Below are 21477 nucleotides of genomic sequence, written 5' to 3'. Positions count from 1 at the left end.
CAGTGAAAGAGGGAGATGGGGAGCGCTGGATAAGGCTGTACAAGGTGGCACTACTGATTTACAAGGCTTACGGGCACACTAATTATGCCTACAGCACTTTCCTCTTGACTGTACAAATCAATGCAACAATGTCCCCTAGGGTTAAACATGATGTAACCTGGAACCGATTCTGGAATAGTAGCGGCGGGAAAGGGAAAAATGTTCCTCTTGATCTGCACCTCGAGCACCTCAACAACTTCCTGAAATCTTTTTTGAGGAATAAAGGCACCAACCTTGCAGAGAAAACAGCTGACAGGGTCAGCAGGTCTGTTGGTTTATTAAAAACCCTGATGGATACAACAGACGGAGAGCTGCAGCTATCCCGGCCCAGTGGCATCCACCATGCAGCAGATCTAAAAAACAACATTTTAATGGTGCTTCAGGTATTAAGGAACATGGATGCGTTGCAGGCTGAAAGACTGGAGGACTGTTGTTCTTTAATCAATTACCTACCTGGTCTGTAATGGTCCTAGCCTTGTCCTGCCAGACTATTTCATTTGAAGCTTTTATAGAAGGCCTATTTGTATGAATGTGTAAATAGTTCATATTGTTATGCAAGTACTTTTTGGTTGAATTAGTAAAAAAAAACACTTTTTCATAGTACGTCTCGTTTCTTTTATAACTTAATTAGGGTCTTACAAGTATGTGTTTTGTACACTTTTATTTAGTTTTGTAGAATTGCACAAATAACAACCAAACACATACAAAACAATATACAACTGACACCAATCATGTTCCTGCACAAGTACACAAAGGGGTTTGAAGTGTTCTGTACATCACAAGCATCACAGAATTCACTGTTCAGACTCAGAGCTACAGACACGGCTTGTGAGTGTATCTTCAACATCATCAACATTGTCGAAGTAGTTACTGAAATAGAGATCTGGGTCAGTTAAATACCTCTCTGAATCATATTGCAGATCCCCATCAATATCCCCAAAAACATCACTGATAATTAAAATCTCCTTTGCATGGTCCAATCTAAACACAGGAAGGTTAGCACTAATGTATGCCAGGTCAAATATGTATTGACAGTGGGTCAATACTGCATCCACCAGTTGCTGACTGAATCCAGTGCAGGCTGCATGTGAGGTGTACAGTGGATTGGATGAATTGATCAAACTATCTCTGTAGTCATTCAGCAAATCTGCAATTAAAGACTTGTCATTTGCATCCACATGCCTAGATCTCTGATGAGTTGGTTCAGCTTCAATCTGTTCATAATTGGGCATGGGTTCTGTACATGTGCCAGATGAACAAGCGCAAACAGTCTGACAGTATGTACAACAGAGATGGCCTGGCTCTACATGGCTGGGTTCTGCTTCAAAATGTGCATGGAGAGATTTCCTGAAACATGCGTTTTTTCCAACAGCAAGCAGTTTCTTTACCTCTTCATCCACCTTGAAGTACTGCCCGGTGTTGTAGAGGATGGCATGTGATGGCTGACCATGCCTTCCAGCCCTGCCCGCCTGTTGTAAAATGGCCTCTAGGTCACCTGGAGCCCCCTACATTACCACGTGTGAAACATTAGCAAAATGCAACCCCATCCCCAAAGCTGTTGTTGAAACAACTATCCGGCAATTCCCTTCCCCCCTCAGAGAAGCCAACACTCTCTGCTTGTTTTGGGGGAGGGTTTTGCTGTGGAACATGCCAATCAGTAGGTTCTCACTTCTACAGTCCGGATCACAGCCCACCCAGGCATGTCCTTGCAGTTCCGCCTTTAAATATGCGAAAACTCTCCCCACTGATTTAAGGCTTTGGCAGTAAATTAATATCGGTAGCATTGCTGAGCCCTCGTCTTTGGCATGTTGCACTATCCAGTCTAGGCAGTTCATGTGATGAGTGGGCACCTTGCACAAGCCAAGACGGATGTTTGTCTTGTTGGGACTAGCGATGATTTGAACAGCATTGTCCATATGGAGTAGTCTGATGACTCTGCTTCTTGACTTGATGTCAGCGGAGGCAGTCAGTGCCAAAACAGGTGTACCTGGGAGAGTAGAAATATGACAAGATAAACACATGCCCCATTTTATAACATACCCAACAAGTTGTCAAGTGTTTGTTTAATATTGTTACGGCCTCCACATAACTGAATAAGATACCCAGTGGCTTGAATTGGAGACCCCAACATAAAGGAAGGACACCATGAAATAAGATGTTTTAACGGGTTTTATTAACCAAATGAAACCATAGCTGAAATGCAGTATGAATACTTTACCAAATAAAGAAGACTGCAAACCAAAAGGGACCTGGGGATGCCGGACAAACTCAGCAAAATGGAGGGGGGACCAGGCCACCCCCTATAGGGACGTCGAGGCTGGCCCCCCTCCCTGCCTGACCAAACCAAATCATAAACTAAGAACTAAACGGAAAAGTAGGACCGCCGGCCATCCCCAGGCCTAGATCAAAGATTACAGAAAGAAAAGGCTATTTAACAACTCGCACTGTGGGACAAAGGTGTTGCCGGGTCTGTTCTCCTCAAGCAACTGACTTGCTGGCTTTATGCAGCAGGCTGGTAATTGGGCGTGGGGATCTCAAATTTGCTGCAGGTGTGTCAGCCTGATGGGAAAGCAAAGACATGGGGGTTTAGGCACAGCACAGTGATTGAATGAGTTATGGCCACACGCAACAAATATACTATTGCAGGGAGGACTTAATGAACAGCACTATGAACATGAATGCACTTAATCACACAATTCTGTTTCATTACAGTAACTAATCCTTGCAACAGATATTATCCATACACAGAATATTGATGATACTATAGCATTCAAATGAGATATTTCACAACATGTAAGGTAGGAGCAACAAAGGGCAGTGCATTCAACTCACCCTCCTTGGCTATAGATCTTAGCTCTCCGAGCTTGGCAAAACTCTCTCGGAATGCCGACTCGCCTTTGGAAGCCTCACCCCTGAGTGAAACAAAATGGAGTACAACATTAGCCTAAGCTATCGAGTATAGAAGAACAGAACTACTCATGTTGTTTAACCTAAGCATTGAAGTATGCAACACAGCCCTATTTATGTTGTTTAACCATATTTAGTGCTTACTTACCATTTGTACGTAACGTGGACCTCATCTACGACGATACCAATGAGGTTGTCCTGGTATATGGTTGAGGCTAGCATTCGTCACCATTTGTTGTTCAGCAGCCAGGACTCGGGGCTGCCGAACACCAGACTCAAGCTTCCATCCAAAATGTCACGGTCATCATGCACGCCGAGCTGCCCAGCACGAACTCCCAACTGTTCTGCCTCCTTCACTTGGTCCTCCATTAGTGCAACGAGAGGGGAGACTACAATAACTATCGGCTTAGCATCGCCAGCATTCGCCTTACCCAACTCCTTCACCAATAGCGGAGCCAGCTGGAAAATCAAACTTTTCCTGAACCCCGTGGGGAGAAGCGCCACCACATCATGGCCACCAACAAAACTCAACAAAGCTTGTTCTTGCTCCGGCTTTAACTTCTCAATATTCGGCAGCGTTGCCACAACAGACCGAATAGCTTCGCTCACATCGTTCTCCATTGCCTTCTGACTACCGACCTACAACAACAACTCAAACTGGCGCACGACTTTATCGTCATTGTTCTCAGACACGCCCTCTGTTCGCTGATTGGGCGCCGCTGTGGCGGCCCCAGAAAACCAAATTACATACAGCAGGTCCAGACCTAGCCTGGTTCTACCAGACTCTCGTACTTCACTTCATTTAATTTCATTTGTACAGAGAGTCTGGACCTAATCAATTGACAAACGTTAACTCACTTGAAGGCGGGTGTCTGTTGAAGTTTAAAATGATTGGATCTGCCCAGTGCCACTCTGGATCTGCCATAACCAATCGCTAACGTTTGGTTGTGACGTATGTCATGCGCCGGGAATCACGCGCAGGTTGTACACAAACCAAAACACCTTGCGCGTCTGCACAAAAATGTCCGTCAACGACAGCTGCAGGTTTTGTTCGTCGAATTTAATTTATCAGGGAAAAATTGCACATTGTAAATCAATATTTTATAGTAAGGCCAGAGATGATGTATGCAGTCAACTTTCGAAGCTGGGTCTAATCCATGGACATAATAAAGGATGGACCACAGACGAAAGAAAATGGCCGCCCATTCATTCCTATACAAACTGCTCAGTGGCGCAGGGCAACATACAGGAGCGATTTGCTTCCGCGTTATGGGGCCAAGACACGTGACCTAGTCCGTGACGTACCGGATGCAGAGATCTTCTTCTTCTTCTAGTTTAGTGGCGGATCATAGTTTTTCCCCATATACCGCCACCTACTGGACTGCTACACAGGAGTTTGTGACAAGGACGTTGGCAAATGATACTTTAAATCATAAAAATAAATTCAAAGAAAAAACCAAACTAACGAAACAAAATAAACAAAATAAAACAAACTAACAAAAGAATTAAAAAATAAAAATAAAAAATAAAAAATATATATACTTAAGGTTAAATTCTTCTAATTAGGTTAGTATCTTTTAGCTAATTTATCAGCAATTTCATTGCCATATATTCCATGGTGGGCTAGAATCCAACAGAACTGAATAACTAAACCAAGGCTTATAATATTTAAAAGAAGATGCTTTACCTCTATCACCAAATCTTCACGTATTGAATTATCTGTTATAAAACTTAGTATCTACAACCCATCTAAGAGCGGTTATTATTGTGGCCATCTCGATTGAGTATACTGATAAAGTCACCCACTCTATATCTAGCTTTTTTTATTGTAACACTTGGTTCAAATCCTATTTCTTACACATGCAGCCATTTGGACACCATTCTATGATAGCTGATAACCAAGGTACACACTGTAATATTATAATCAAGAGGACATACAGGCAGTTCAAATAAAAAGAGATAGAACTTTATTGATCTGGAAACTTCATAAATATGTAAGATTGCTCCATATAATACCATAGTAACATAGTAAACGTATGTAGGCCTAAAAAATTCAGTTCAATGTTATTGCTTAAGAAACAGATTCCTTCGAACTAACTATTTACGAAAAATGCAATCAATAATTTATATAAAAGTAAATGTTTACATATCGACCAGCAACGAAGTTGGAGTAGCCTACCCAAATAATGAATTGTAATACACCAACATTGTCAACTGTCATACATAGCTAACCATAACCCTGTCATACATAGCTAAACAAGCAAATGAAAATGAAATACCTACCAACGCAACTGAAATGTTAATATCAGACAATTAACAATATTATGAAAATTACGTAGGTCTCCCATAATCATTCAGGTAATCAATACGTCCGTGCCTGTTACAGCTATTTCAATGATATGTGTGTTATATATCCGTGTTCAACGCCATTCATGTTAAGTAAAAGGACAAATCTCAGACTTTGGAAGTTAATGGAGTTAATGGAAGTTAATTCGGAATTTAATTTTAATTCGGAAGCCGTGCACTTCAAAATAGGTCCATAGCAAGGAGCCGTTTGTTTCAGTACGACTCCTTTCAGCTGCCCACCCAACATAAACTGCTAATAAAACGCTTGAGGAGGCGTTTTAAAAGAAAACACTAAAAAAAATGTAGAACAGGGTAGAAATATAATTATGAGCCTTTGATTGATATCCAGACATTTTTTGCGGAGACACAATCCTGTTCCCCACTTGTATTGGAGTGGACGGCGATATCTACTTCTGGGCCACATGAAATGACGGACCCCCGTCCACAGCCAGCTTAAACAGCTGCAATACCAGGCTTGGCCACTGAGCACTGGTGGATTGCGGAAGTATGCGCCTATCCTGGCCCTGGGGGCCTGGTCTAATCGTTGACAACACGCCATTGTCATTGTTCTCAGACACGCCCTCTGTTCGCTGATTGGGCGCCGCTGTGGTGGCCCCAGAAAACCAAATTACATACAGCAGGTCCAGACCTAGTACTGAAGGGAAATTCAAATTGAGCGGAAGTACTTAGGCGGGCGGAGCCAGGCTAGTCCAGACCTAGTACTGAAGGGAAATTCAAACTGAGCGGAAGTACTTAGGCGGGCGGAGCCAGGCTAGTTTAGACCAGTGGTTCTCAACCTTTTTTGAGCAAACGCCCCCCTGACCTAAAAAATAAGCCGTCCACGAGCCGGGCATATCAAACTGTTTATTGCCCGGCCTCTCGGTGATTATTCCTTACTTAATTCTTTAATCTATTTAGCATTTCATATTTTGTATAGACCCTTTTACTGTTTGTACACAATGATGACGTAGAACGCATGCGCGCGCAGTCCGGCAACAGAAGTATGGCAGAGATCAACAGCTTGTCAAGCTATGCGAGGGAATTATCAACACAAGATCGCGAATTTTACTTCAACAAGTTGACTTTGACAATGGTGTCCGACTTCCAGATCCGTGTACTATTAATGAGTGGGTTGAAGACGTCAGCAAGTGGCCGAATATACAGTGGCCAGATATATATATACTTATTACACGGGTCTTTTCAACATTCCCTTCACTTGCATGGGCACTTCACAACTTCCGGCGGTGAATTATTTTTATAAGCCCCTTCATGGCGAACAGGACACCTCTGCTGCGCGTCGGTGTCCTGTTCGCCCTGTCGGGGCTTATTTTCTCGATAATGACCGGCGTTCTATACATTATCCCTTACGTATTTAATAGAGAAACCGAGCTTGTACACCACAGAAATTACGAGCCTATAAGTCACTGGATGATGCTTATGAATACGTTGTCTGTGGTCATGTACAGAACGTCAAATACCATGACAAAGACTCTGAGTTTTATGTGGTGAAATCAGAATTTTGTATTATGTCCTCATTCCAGTCAACACGTTTAATCGCCTGCAGCCACAGACGCCGCCGGTTGCTCTTAAATGGTTGTGATGCTGTCGGAATCCTATACAACTTTAGTCCGCCGGTGGAATATCGATTCTGACAACCATATACGCAACAACCAGACATTTTGATGCTGGAAACTTTTTTTGATCCACTTTTAAACTCTTGCTAGTCAGTTGCTACCTCGTGTGTGAGTCAGAACGACTGGGAAACAACACCACTTCTGTTGCCGGCATGCGCACGCAACTATTTGATGACGTTGGCTGTCAAAGGGTCTATTCCTCACTTTATCTTTCTTTTGCTCTTTTGACTCTTGAACTGCTGGAACAACTGAATTTCCCTCTTGTGGGGTTTATACATTTATATTATCTGGTTGTGTGTGTGTGTGTGTGTGTGTGTGTGTGTGTGTGTGTGTGTGTGTGTGTGTGTGTGTGTGTGTGTGTGTGTGTGTGTGTGTGTGTGTGTGTGTGTGTGAAAAAAATAAAATAAAAATAAACTAACAACCCCACTCACACTCGTGTTATATTGCTTAAAGTTATCAATGCATCGTTTTTCATTGATTTTGCGTTGGTCACTAATAGCAGTGAATGCCCTCTGAGTCAGTTTTGGTGCAAAAAATATAAAAATATGAATGAATCTTCATGACATGCAATTCAACAGAGAGAGAGAGAGAGAGAGAGAGAGAGAAAAAGAGAGAGACCAAGAATGAAGTGTTGAGGAAGAAATGGCTGGATTGAACATTCATTCACCGTGACCGCGGTGCGGCCACTCCCGCGACTCCCGACCGCCACGTCTCCCGTCGTGCCCCGGCCGCGGCACCCTGCGGCCTGGGCACCGTGACCTTGGGCACTGCGACCACTCCCACGTCTCCCGCGACTCCCGCCATGCCCCGTGAACAAATGAATGAATGGCCCGGGAACCACGGCCACCACGGCCCGGGCAACGCGGACTCCACGAAAACAGATTGCAAGCAAAGGCCTAATAAGGCCTATATATTTTGTATTTGAAATGCAACAGCCTTTTTATGGAGACTACGCTCAGAGCAGCTGGAACTGAAAAAGAGGAAGAAGGAAAACGGGCTATGAAACAAAATGTGATATTTTTTTCTTGCTATCGGCCATGTTTGATTGTGTTGGTTATTGACCTGTTCACCCGCAAACTTGGGTTATGTTTATCAGCGTTACTATAGCTGATGTAACGGGAGTCCCGGCGTGTGCAGGACCGAACCGCGCTGTATTATCACTGTTCCACTGCGCATAGACAGTAAAAAGTAGCTGAGACGGTAGAGGGGTTAGAAAACAATAAATGAAAATAGGCTAAAAATAATTTTTTAAATCTCCCCCCAAAAATGGAATCACGTTCCCAGCGCCCCCCTAGGTTGTGCCAACGCCCCCCAGGGGGCGGTACCGCCCCCGTTGAGAAACCATGCCCTAGGCGATCGCCTAGCTCGCCTATGCCGAGCGCCAGCCCTGCATCCTTGATTTGTTTACATATTTTATAGTTAATCTCATCAACTCAATACCATGACATCAAGCTCTGCAGAAATCGGCTAATAACCATTTGATTTGAATCAGGTGAGAAGGGGAAAACATGCCTATAATAGTGCGTTCCAGGTACACTTCTATGCCCGTAAATAACCAGATATAATTGGGAGTACAAGAGGGTAGAAGGGGGCGAAAACACGGGTTCCCAGAAACGCACAATATGTATTTAGGATGAGTTTAACAGGTCAATCTCCTCATCAGTAAAACGCTAGAACTACTGCGGTCCAGTGGCCGGTAAAATACAGTTGTATTTGTTTGTTGTATGGTGAGCAGACATTGTAAAACATTGCATTCCCTTGGTATCCAAGCAGTAGAGATCAGTGCCTGTACCCCCTTTGATGAATTGTGCCCATTCTCGTGTGATGCCCCATGCTTGCTGAGGTGCACACTCGACTTACAGTGCGTGTATTTATAGGAATGAATGGGCGGCCATGTATTAGTCCACTGTCCTTTCTCTATAATAGGTCCATGGTATTTACACACATAACTGATGCTATCTCCCTTAACATTAGCGACAATAACTTGGCTGTTAGCTGTAGCGCTAATGCTAAAGCAACATTATAATGCTAACAAGGTAACCATATACAGTAAAGCAACACAATGATATGGCGTTAGTTAACTTACTTTTTCGAGGTTTGTAGCTGAGCCGAGGAGAGTTGGTACTGATCCAGACTTGATTTTCAGACGTTGAGCAAGTCCAGCTCTGTATTGGCCCAAGTTGAGGAAGCAGTGAAATGTTTGGCGCTGCCGTGTTCTAGCAACGGGACGGCCATATGTTCCTGACCTTATCTGACTCCCGCGCTGCGTTTGTATCCAGTGGGCGTGGCCTATGACCTAATGGCTCCGGCTTCCTCATCTGTCTAAAGATGCTGCCAGAGCCATAGAGAGAGAAGAGTTGCGACACTCTCTGATCTCGCCGGCAGGGTGGTCACGTGGTTCATGTAAGCCTGTATAGTTCCAAGCCACGCTGCTGTGTTCTTCAATGGGACTGACCGCAGCGATTGCAATATTGAATGGTAAATATAAATTAAAAAAAACTTTTTTAAAGTACTTTTCTGACCATTGTTGCATATTTGTAAACGTCAGTTTTACATTTGGAGTGGTAGGGTGACAACTGCAAGCTATTTAGATACGTTAAGTTTGAGGGAAAGCTTCACGTTCGTGTTAGCATGGGTAGCACTAGGCTACTGACTTTAGTGGCTTAACCTTGCTACATCTGTTCTGAAATCAAAGACGATTCAAGATGTTCATTTTAGCGCAACTGAACTATTGAATTTTCTTGATTTTGCTTGTAATTCCGATTCACTTACCCGTGGTCAGAGGGCGATTGAGAAAGCAGAGTAGCAACAGTCAATTTAGCATTTAGTTTCCAGGCAACTTCTTCTGATGAGGCAGATGCTGTGTCACGGTTAGCGGGTGGCAGGCAGGCAGGTAGGACCCAAACGCAGACAGTTCAGGTAAAAGGATAATTTATTAACTCAAAAAGGCAAGGAACACGGGTGACGCGGGTAACACAGGGAACACAGGAACACACAGGACAGAACTCACCACAAACTACAATGATCCGACAAGGAACAAAGGAAAGACAAGGGCTTAACACTAGAACAGCCGTCGAAGGGGTCAAATGACCCGTGAGTTAAAAAAATATATATCTTTGCACTCGATCACGTTCCAAATCCCTACTTTCTTGACTTTTCCTAAATATGTCTGTTGTACCACCCTGTGTTCATAAAAAAAAAAATTCAGACCGGGAAAGGTATTATAAAGCATTTTTTTATGTGTTCCTATGTTATTGTTCTTTTTCCAAGGATGCAATGCTCTTTCTTTGACAGCAGAAGTCGCAAGGGGACATTCTGATGTGAATAAGATTGATATCTATAGGTAGATATACACAGACAGGCAGACAGACAGACAGACAGACGGACGGACAGACAGAGGTGGCCAATATGTCGACCACGATCGACTGGTCGACCGCGAGAGTAGTGCGGGTCGATTGCGTCGTTGCTGTTGGCTGAGTGGTTTAGAATCTGCCCTGCAATACGGGAGACCTGAGTTCGCGTCCTGGGTACGTAATTTAATTCTTGCCGTTTGTAATTTCCTTTATATCAGAGAAATTAGGCCTAACAATTTACTTTTTATGTAATAAATATGTCTTACAATATCCCTATAACCCAAATATACTTTGCAAAAACTCATGGTAAAGTTAATGTTAATATTAATGTTACTGATAAGCCTTTGTCACAATGACAAAGTCACTGCATGGGAAATTGCAGCCACATAAATTCCATTCAGGTGAGTTTCGAGGCAGGCAGCCAAGAAACTCACCACTGACCACTGACCACTTCTGTTGAGAAAAAATACTATGGTCAGTCAATTTAGAATATTTAAAGAAATGGAAAATAAATGACTTGAAAAGTTTTTTTTATTTCTCCAGTATTCCTTCCTAAAGCCCTGATTCGGTGGGGATTGAACCCCGGACGAACGGGTTTTAGAATAATTTGCGTCTCTCTCGTAGATCGCACCATCTTTCAACGTCTTTGTTTAATACAACTGCATCACCTTCTCTCTCACATTTCACTTCATCAAGTTAGAAGTCAACTGCTCATGATCATATCGCTGCGTTATCTCTGTGGAGATCCACCCCTGGAACAGCGAAGCCGTCGCATTTACAACAGAATGAAACCCAATAAACCACCAGTGTGTGCAGGGTCCGGGAGGGTAAATTGGGGTTCTAGCTCACACGCGGAAATATAAAAATGTGCTGCTCCAAATAAACAACAAAGTCAGTAACGTGTCAACTGTGTTGTCTGTGTTGTTCTACTAAGCGGACGCTTGATGGTGACGTATTACGACGTGATGACAAAAAAATCCTATTTCATTCATCCAAGCATAATGATTTGTTATTCTTTAATATATTTCATAATTTGTGTATGGCTTAGTCTTAAAAGTATCATGTTTGTGTGGTATGTACAAGAGCCTACCGTGGCCAGGCCACAGTTGCGATTGCCTAGTGTGAATACAGGCCAGAGAACAATAGGGGCCAGTTGAGCACGGTTAGGTGTGAAAAAGGCCAACAGCCACGGCCAGATGGCCTGAAATCGGCTTTGTGGCCTTACTTATCTATTCAAATGCAGATGTACTGGCTGGGGGAGGGGAGGTGTGGCAGAGAGAGCGATTGAGAAAGCAGTGAAAACAGACCATTTAGTATTCAGTTCCCAGGCAACTTCTTCTCATGAGGCAGGAGGTGACCACACAAACATGATACTTTTAAGGCCATACACAAAGTATCAAATATATTAAAGAATAGCAAATCATTACGCTTGGATGAATGAAATAGTATTTTTTTTTATTAAACAATGAGTGAGACAACGTGTGTGTGTGTGTGTGTGTGTGTGTGTGTGTGTGTGTGTGTGTGTGTGTGTGTGTGTGTGTGTGTGTGTGTGTGTGTGTGTGTGTGTGTGTGTGTGTGTGTGTGTGTGTGTGTGTGTGTGTGTGTGTGTGAAATGCATTATTTATTACTCATTACTTTTGTAATGCGTTACTGCCCAACACTGCAAATAACCAAATGACTTGGGTTTTAAATGAGTGTATTAGAGTTTATTAGAGTATAGAGTACATTGACATTCAGTAAGTCAGTAAACAAAGAAAACAAAAAAATACGGCTGACTTTGAATGAACTAGGAACTGGATGAAAAATAAATGTCTTTAGGGACAGCAGTCTTTTTTTTTTTTTTTCGGTTTCAGCAAAGTCTAATCAACATTCACAGCAGATTATTTTAGCAGGCTCACTGCATTTCCCACAGACAAGTCGCCTACATGACTCACAGACGTCACTAGTTTTGTTCCCACTACATCTGGCGACTTGACACTTTTTCCTTTTGGTAGGTGGGGAAGGAGTTTCAATCAGAAGTGGCCTACGTGCCACTGGTGCTGCCACTGATGACACAGTCCTGGCCATTCTCTGAGGCGCACACAGCTGTTTCACAAGCTCCAGAATAAATATCTTTCTGGTCATGTTGACGTCCATGCACTGTTTGTACAGAATGTGTGCATTGATTGCAGACAGGTCTAGGATGTTGTAGAACACAGCTACAACGTCAACGCCTGGTCCCTCCCTTTACTGAATACAAGCGTGCCATCTGGTCCATAATATCAACGCCATATTTAGTGCTGTTGTAGTGGGAAACAGTTTCGGGCATTTTCTTGGGGCCATTGTCAGTTGAAACTGTCTGGTGCATTGTACTGAGGAGGCTGACGTTTTTGCGTGGTTTTCCCTGGTAAATGGTGAGTGTGGCTTCCCCAGCCCTCAGCACCTTGGAGGAGAATCTTTCCATCTGTGCCTTTGTTCACGGGGGCATCTCTGGTCTGATTCTATTCATTGTGCCAACAATGGTGGTTTTGTGCGCCAAAAGAGTGTTTGCCAGTGGTAACGAGGTAAAGTAATTGTCTGTCGTTACATTTCTTCCTTTCTCCAGGAATGGCTCCATCAGACGAAGCACAACATTGTCTGATAAGTGCTGTCCAGATGGCCTACTGTTGTCTTTCCCTAGATAGGGATGGGCATTCAACATGTATTTGGTTTCAACATCAGCGGCTACCCAGAATTTTATGCCACATTTATCCAATTTATTTGCCATGTACTGTGTGAAACGACAGCGCGCCTTGGTGGGGAACAATTGTTCACCAACTGTTATGTTCTCCCCAGGCATGTAAGAAGCAGTGCTGTTTTTCACAAATCGATCAAATGTCTCCGATATCATGGAAAATGTGTCCTCCAGAAGGCAGGCAGCCCTTGTGCTCTTGTCATCAAAGCGCAGATAGCGCATGATATCTCTGAAATTCTGGCGAGACATTGTTTCCTTGAAAACCGGATTTCCCATTTCAGCAGACCAGAAGTCCTCCAGTTTCTGGCTTTTCCCGCCGGCAATACCTCTCAAATAAACGAGACCCACAAATGCTTTTAGTTGGTCCATTGTCGCATTGAACATATGAGCATTGTTTCGGTCAGCTTCGGCCTGAGTATACTTTAGAATCTGTTCCCACATTTCCGTGTCAAGCAAACAGAGTAAACTGCTCAGTGGATCTGTGATATTTTCCTTGGCGCGAGGTGTGGGCCCTGGAGGTTCTCTCATGACATTGGCCTCTGTTGCTCTGCCTCTCGAACGGCCAGGGGGTTGTTCAATCCGTATGGTACCATCTCGTGCTTTCTCTTGCATGGATGGTGATGTCTCTTCCATGGATGTGGTCGCCTCAGGTTCTGATTCTGAACCTGAATCAGATTCTATAACAGCGCCACTTCCATCATCAGCTCTCTCATCATCACTCTCTAGCTCGCATGCCAGTTCCTCTGCTTCTCCATCAGATTCCCCCTCTGAAATACTCTGTACCTCGGCCAATAATTGCTCTGGCGTCCAGTGCCTCCGTATGCCTCTGCCTCCAGGATGCATTGTAAAAAAAAAAGATGCATTCCAGAGACACAGACTGCTCTACTAATTTATAGCTCTTTGTATCTCAGGGAATGCAATTATAATAACAGCCACACCCACAGTGTATATTGTCTATGCTAGGGTACTTACTTATCAACAATTTGCATTTAATAGTATAACGCCCACCAAGTTGCGCCGCTATTTTTTTTATAACAGTACAACAGGTAGGATTCAAGTGGGTTCCCCCGTACAGTAGGGTGACCAGACGTTCTGACCTGTCCTCTTTTTGAGACCTAAAAATGTGTCCGGGTGGAATTTCAAAATTGTCCGGGATTTTATTAAAGCCTGAAACATGTTCACATCGAATTTGCGTTGCGTTTCTCTGGGTCGTTCACAAAGAGAAGGGGGAGTGGTGAAGAAGAGCCTTCGGATTGCATGGTTTGATTGTAGAGTTATCCTCATGTTTTGTATTTATTTCTTTACTATTATTGTTTTATAGGGACAAACAGCATTGCACTGAATGCCACATAAATATATAATTATGTTTTTGCACGTTTGTAACATTCAAAATCCAGGGAAAAGTATTCATATGGTTCATCTACGTCACGTTTTACTGGAAGGCCGCCATTTGCACGACCAATCTCGCCAAGTATGACCGCCCACAACGCTCATCTGAATGTTAGAGAGGGACAGAGATATTATCGATTTTAGGCTCCGATCCATATTTGTTATCCCTAGTTTTTTTTTAGTCCATTAGTATGCTTGCCTCAAATCAATCTTCATGACATATTTATTTAGTCCACAACCCCTCCCCATACAGTGGAGATATCTTGAAAGCGTTCAAGAGCACTGATGCCTACCACTATACTGTGGCTGGATGGGTGAAGGTCGCTAAAGTGAGGCACTTTGCCACCAATAATCTTTATCTGAAAAGGGCAAAGTTAAGTACTATATATTTGTGACTTCTTGTGAACAGTTTGTGGTGGGTTACCATCATTGATCGTTGAAATCAGTCATCAAATCATAGACGATAATTTCGCCGGGGACGCTTGGGACGAGTTTTCTTCAAGATTAATTTTGTACCCACAACAAAACCCGATTTTAATTATTATGGATTATTTTGGACAATGAATGACGTATTAATACCAATAGTCTTTGGCTGGGACGATGTCAACAATGGGCATATGGAGCAGAACATAGTGGGTCATATGTCAACGTTTTTTGTATGCATTTTATTCATTAGTAAGCTACGTGGATATGCCACAGAGATAACGCAGCGATATGATCATGAGCAGTTAACTTCTAACTTGATGAAGTGAAATGTGAGAGAGAAGGTGATGCAGTCGTATTAAACGAAGACGTTGAAAGATGGTGCGATCTACGAGAGAGACGCAAATTATTCTAACACCCGTTCGTCCGGGGTTCAATCCCCACCGAATCAGTGTTTTAGGAAGGAATACTGGAGAAATAAAAAAATACTTATCGTGTCATTTATTTTCCATTTCTTTGAATATTCTAAATTGACTGACCATAGTATTTTTTCCTCAACAGAAGTGGTCAGTGGTCAGTGGTGAGTTTCTTGGCTGCCTGCCGCGAAACTCACCTGAATGGAATTTATGTGGCTGCAATTTCCCATGCAGTGTCTTTGTAACAAAGGCCTATCAGTAACATTAACTTTACCGTGAGTTTTTGCGAGGTATATTTGGGTTATAGGGATACTGTAAGACATATTTCTTACATAAAAAGTAAATTGTTAAGCCTAATTTCTCTGATATAAAGGAAATTACAGAAATAAGCCAACGGCAAGAATTATATGACGTGCCCAGGACGTGAACTCGGGTCGCCCAAATTGAAGGGCAGATACTAACCCACTCAGCCAACTGCTGGTTCATAAGGATAAAGGAATGGAGTGTTATTGATAAAATATCCACGATAACAATATAGGCATATCTCAATTAATTGAATTACTTTATTTGCATCATTTAATCTTAAACCCTTAGTGAAAATATAGGCTGTTTGTACTTCATATATGTACATTTATGACAAAATCGTGAGGACTAGGCTTGTGACAAACACACACATGTGGCGCTCGCGCGGTAATAGCTCATTGGCGCCACATAGTGATCATTATGTGCAAATGCACAGCCTCTCATTCAAATGACTTAGGGGTCATTTGTCCCCTCTTGTGGCGCTAGTAGTAAGTAAAAATGGCCTGGCGTTTCTAGTGTTAAAAGCCTTTCATCTTGACAGCTATTTAGGTTTTGTTTGGTGTACAGTAAATATCAGGGATGGTAGCAATGATTTCATGGATTTCTGCGTTGCATAATCAATGTTTGTTCTTTTACCCTCGTAGGACTAGGGAGAGTGTCCCTGCACTCTTTTCCCCCTTCAAGCCCTAGAAGGGGGTGTTGGCTTGGGGAGGGGCTGGAGTCCTGGAGGGCCCTCAACAAAAGCTCAAATGTAAGAGTAAGTCAGTCCGTGTGTGTGTGTGTGTGTGTGTGTGTGTGTGTGTGTGTGTGTGTGTGTGTGTGTGTGTGTGTGTGTGTGTGTGTGTGTGTGTGTGTGTGTGTGTGTGTGTGTGTGTGTGTGTGTGTGTGTGCGAGCGATAGAATAACATGCATGTCCAAACTCCTATTTCCACAAGGTATAGCAGTAAGTAATCCTATTTCCACACAGTATGCACATAACGGTGTTAGAGAGAAGCAGTGCCTGCATTGAACTAGTTCCCAGAGGGACACTCTCTTGCTCTCTTCTTCCTCCATCATCCTACAATTGTCTCCGCTTCGCTCTCGCACTCTCAAAGATAATGTCATGTTCTCTTTTATTGAGGTCACCCCTTCGGCGGCAACGTAGAGATGGTGGACGGCGTGGGGTTCTGCGCCTGGCCCAGATCCCATGATCTGGGCCAGGCGAACCTGCTCTGGAACCTGAGAGACTCTTCAAACCTGACCTCAGTCCACCACAGAGCAACAGGAGACTTAAATAAAGAAACACTTTGAGCTACTGGGCGGACTAACTCCTTGACTGTGAAGGTTTGTAAATCACTCATATTTTTCATAACTAGTTGAGAAAACACATTGCCATGGTGCTGAACATTTTTTCTTTGCAGGAGGTGAGGCTGCCGTGTCTGTGGAGGAAGTTTTGATGTCCGCAACTGGACTGAATTCACTTCCCCCATCTGAATTGGAACCATCACCAAGAATAGAGTTCCTGGATGACTCTCCATTCCCAATGGCAAATACATGTTGTGAGGGACCGGCGTGGTCGCCCCACGTATCTGGGATACGGCCAACCAGATTCAGAGTGTGGTCAAAAACGAGGGCAATTGTCTCAGGACAAGAAAAGTGAATCTTTATTTTCTCTCTTGTACTGGCCTCCCATCAAGCCAGCACCACCTTCAGCCCCAAACACCAAATGAGCCAGCCCTTAAATAGGGAAATTAAGTGGACCAATCAAGGCCGTATGGGCCAGACCATTAGTTGGGGGAACACTCATATATATATATATATTAGAGCTGTCAAGCGATTAAAATATTTAATCGTGATTAATCGCATTAATGTCATAGTTAACTCACGATTAATCACAAATTATTTTTCTATGCTAAATATCCCTTGATTTTTTTGTCCCATAATTCTTCTCATTTTAATTCTCTTATCAACATGGTGAAGTGCATCGGCTTGCCTTGTGCAAAAGATTTTTTATTGATAACATTGGCATATACTGATCAAAACAGGACGATACAAAAAGAGCCTATAGTGCAATTAAACGACTGCTTTGAACAAATGTAATTTGAACATAGCAGTCAGGCTACTGCTTCTTCGTTTTGATAAATAAAAAATAAAAATAATAATAATTTTTTCAAGAAAATAATTGCGTTAATCGCGCAATAAAATTGTTAACGCCGTTAAAATTGGTTTGTGTTAACGCCGTTAATAACACGTTTAACTGACAGCTCTAATATATATATATATATACACACACATATACACACAATATAATAATAATTTCTCTAATGCAAGACTGAGAAGGGGAAGGATTTCACCTTCTCACACATGTTCAAACACATTGAAATTACCACTCCTAGACATGTACACTGTGTTTAAGACAAAAAAAAAAGGGACATTGGACTTCAAAATTCTCCAGGATTTGGATGTTTTTAAGCCATGAGATGACCCCTAGGGACGCTGAAAAGGTGGTTCTTTGTTGTTATTAAAGGTTAAGAATCTTTATAATGTAAAGATATGAGTGTTTTTCTCTCAGTTAACATTTTAGCCATTCTATTTCAGACAAAATAAACAAGGCCAAGAAGTTTTGTTTTAATACTTAAAATGTAATAAATATGCATTACTTTGCTATTATTTAATTCATTTATTTCATCAAAACACTGGGTGACATTCAGACATAGACGGCAGTGTTCCACAGCTACAAATCAGATTTCAGGGCATATTAAAAAACATCTTTAACACTCTAAAAACAATAGCAGGAAGAAAAGAAAAGGGTTAGGGTTAGGAAGAGAAGAGGCAAACCCATTCACCTTTTGCGCTGAATTCACCCTTGCCCTCCCACGCCTCCTCCGATCACTCCTGCGGATGTTACACCTGCCCTAGCAAGGGAAGATCCGAGTCATCAGGCTCCATCTTCTCCTTCCCCCTCCTCTTCCTCACTACTCAGTTCTTCTTATCACCAGCCCCGCATACACCCCTACACGAATCGCAAAGCCACTATGTGGTCCCTCCCGATTAGAAAATCCATAATCATCATGGGCGATTCGAATTCAGCCCGTATCCCAAAAGTAAAACTGGACTAGATACAATGTTTCCCAGGAGCTAGGCTCAGACACATGACAGCCGTCCTACTTAGACACACGTCTCCCAGACCGGACACCAAACTCATTGTTTTATCGGTTGACATAAACAACCCTCATTAATTTCTCATGTAATTTATCTGCACCACATCAGACCCTATTAACACGCCTTAATTCATTCATCACTATAAAATACACACTTTTCGAAATACACCATTCTGAATTTCACACAACTCATGACGACATACATTGGACAGCAGACACTGCATCACACGCACTTCAACATTGGCTGTGGGAAAAAGAGTTTCCTCGACGCACATGGTTGTTGTTAAAAAGCATATTTTTACTTAACACATAGCACAACCGTCGAGTCACTTGCACAACTCAAGCCTCCCTCAATTCTAAGGCTACGTTTACACGATGACTGTCTGAACAGAAGACGCAAAAGTGGCGTTGAGTCTTCACTTTTTATTCCGCGTTTAGAGGAGAGGAAATCTGCGTGCATACGGTGTCTGAGCCATGTCTGAACGCATGCGTAGAATCTTCCTTCTCTTATCCGTGTCGCCAAAAACCAAAAAGATCCTTCTCTGTTCAGTAATACTATCTGTAAATATCCTGTAAATTTCGTGGAAATACTCCTGTATGCTTGTTAGAGCTGCCAGAGCAGCTTGAAGGTCCGACGCATGGAAATAATCTGACATGTTTGTTGTACTGGCACATGTATGTGACGTAAACACGTACGTGACGTGAGCAGATCTGAGCAGTGTTTTGCGTCTTGGCCGTTTAGACGGAAACGCTAAGGCGGAGCGTATTCAACTTTTTCACCCTGGAGGGTGGTTTCAGATTTATGCGTTTTCATGCCCCAAAAACGCTGTCACCGTCTAAACGAAAGGCACTTCCGATAAAATATTTTGTCGTTTTCACCCGCAAGCGTCCTTGTGTAAACGGGGCCTAAAACTCTGGCCTTCTTAAGGAGCACCAGAATGGGTGTGGCTCAATTAGCCCATTAGACTATTATGGCTAACAGCCAGACAGGAATATGTGCATCTTTTAAAACATGGTTTAAAACAGTGAAGATGCCATTCACATCTCCTTCCCCCTCTTTTAAGCTTGCAAACACGGTTCCAAGCGCAGTAGATAAAAAAAGGTAAAATATTGTGCAAGTAATTTGTGTTAAATAAACAGTTCAAAGAGTCTCTCTGGTGACCGCCAATCTTCATTCCAAGATCACTCCTTCTTGGCCAAACACTGCACTCTTCACATTACACAGGCCCAGCTCTGAGACTTCCTCCATCCAGACCTCCAGACCACCTGCAAAATCCGCTCAGGCCTCTGCAGTTCCAGCAAATAACTTGGCCTCTGAGCACTTTCCCTGGGCTTCAGACTGGTCCTCCACGGGATGTCATCAGGAAGTCCTCAGCCATTACTGTCCTCCGCCACTGCTGTTCTGCTAAGGCTTGGCAATAGCTCCCCACATGGCTCACGTCAGCAACAAGGAGTTCCCGAGCTATTCCTCCTTCAGGCATTGGCCAACCCCAAAGGACAGCAGTTCAACTCCACCAGTGATCTCCCCTCCCAGCAGGTCTCTTCGTCTACCTGCTCACCCTTCCCTGCGGCTTCCACCATGAAGCTCCTCGAACAATATTTTCCGAAATGTGGGTCCCCTCCACTCAGCTAGAGGAATCATCCCACCACTGCCACCAAATGTGAAAAAGAGTTTTCTCGACGCACAAGGTTGTTGTTAAAAAGCATATTTTTACTTTAAACACATAGCACAACCGTCGACTCACTTGGACAACTCAAGCCTCCCTCCAGTCTAAAACCCTGGCCTTCTTAAGGAGCACCAGAATGGGTGTGGCTCAATTAGCCTATGAGCCACAGCTGCAGACTATTACGGCTAACAGCCAGACAGGAATATGTGCATCTTTTAAAACATGGTTTAAAACAATGAAGGTGCCATTCACATCTTCACAGGCTGGATCAGTTAAACTTCGGGCGGGGACTAAGTCCCAACAGGGACACCCCCGTCCCCAGGAATCTAACATTCTGAACCTATCCACCATCTTCCATCTGTCAGAAACGGAAACTCAGCTGCTGGAGAGGGGCCTCAGTTTCATCCCCACCCCTCGTATTTCAGATCAACTCAAATTCCGAAATGGGTCCCCTAATCGGACTGAGTGGTGCGGTTGGTCGCCAACGGTCTGGAAGTCTTCCCGGAGCTCCAGAGCAGCGGGACAACGTCGCGTCTGAGGCCGAAACGGGTGCCCTAATCTGACTGAGTGGTGCGGTTGGAGAATACACTAAGCCCCACCCCTTTAGTCATGTGCTGCTTCAGAAATTGTAAATGGGCCATTCAAATTGGTTTCACATCTTTTGTGGAAGGACCAGTCAAACTGGTTTCACTTGAAGAAATTATCCAAAAATGCATTGCAGTTCCACAGTTGCTCTGTGTGTGAATGTAATGCATCCATTTATGTACAGACACAATTATTATCTTTTCCAGACCTTGGGGAATGTGTGATTGAAATGATGAATCAAAATGTGAAGTGCAAATGTTAATAAAATATCTTGAAAGTGTATCTCTGTCTTTGGAAAAAAAGCCAATCTTGGAAAAAGTCTGCAAGTGTGTTGAAGTTTACCAAAATGAGAGAAACCTCAGCAGTCCTCTAGAATGAATAAGATTTTTAATTGATATATCTCTAAAGATAAGAAACAGGATATCACCACAGAACCTCAATTTAAGTTACACAAGCTAGAACAAGTTGCAAAACAGCTACACAACAAAAACAAAAATCAGCACTAAAAAACACATATGAAACATTTCACCAAAATGGGTCATTTCACGCTTTTGGAGTCCTC

At 43.1% G+C, this 21477-nt stretch overlaps 1 long non-coding RNA gene across 1 annotated transcript; it reads right to left on the bottom strand.

Annotated features, from left to right (window-relative positions):
- Positions 1-2130: 2130 nt before the first annotated feature.
- Positions 2131-5559, bottom strand: LOC130378533 (uncharacterized). The gene is made up of 3 exons (XR_008894746.1): positions 3095-5559; positions 2872-2951; positions 2131-2598 (listed from the first exon to the last, which is right to left on the bottom strand). It is a non-coding gene; the product is annotated as an uncharacterized LOC130378533 (long non-coding RNA).
- Between the last annotated feature and the right edge of the window lie 15918 nt (positions 5560-21477).

The sequence above is a fragment of the Gadus chalcogrammus genome, unplaced genomic scaffold (genome assembly GCF_026213295.1).
Source record: "Gadus chalcogrammus isolate NIFS_2021 unplaced genomic scaffold, NIFS_Gcha_1.0 GACHA085, whole genome shotgun sequence".
NCBI classification, from domain to species: Eukaryota; Metazoa; Chordata; class Actinopteri; order Gadiformes; family Gadidae; genus Gadus; species Gadus chalcogrammus.
The sequence above is the reverse complement of the archived record's forward strand: the minus strand, read 5'-3'. Positions and strand labels throughout refer to the sequence as shown.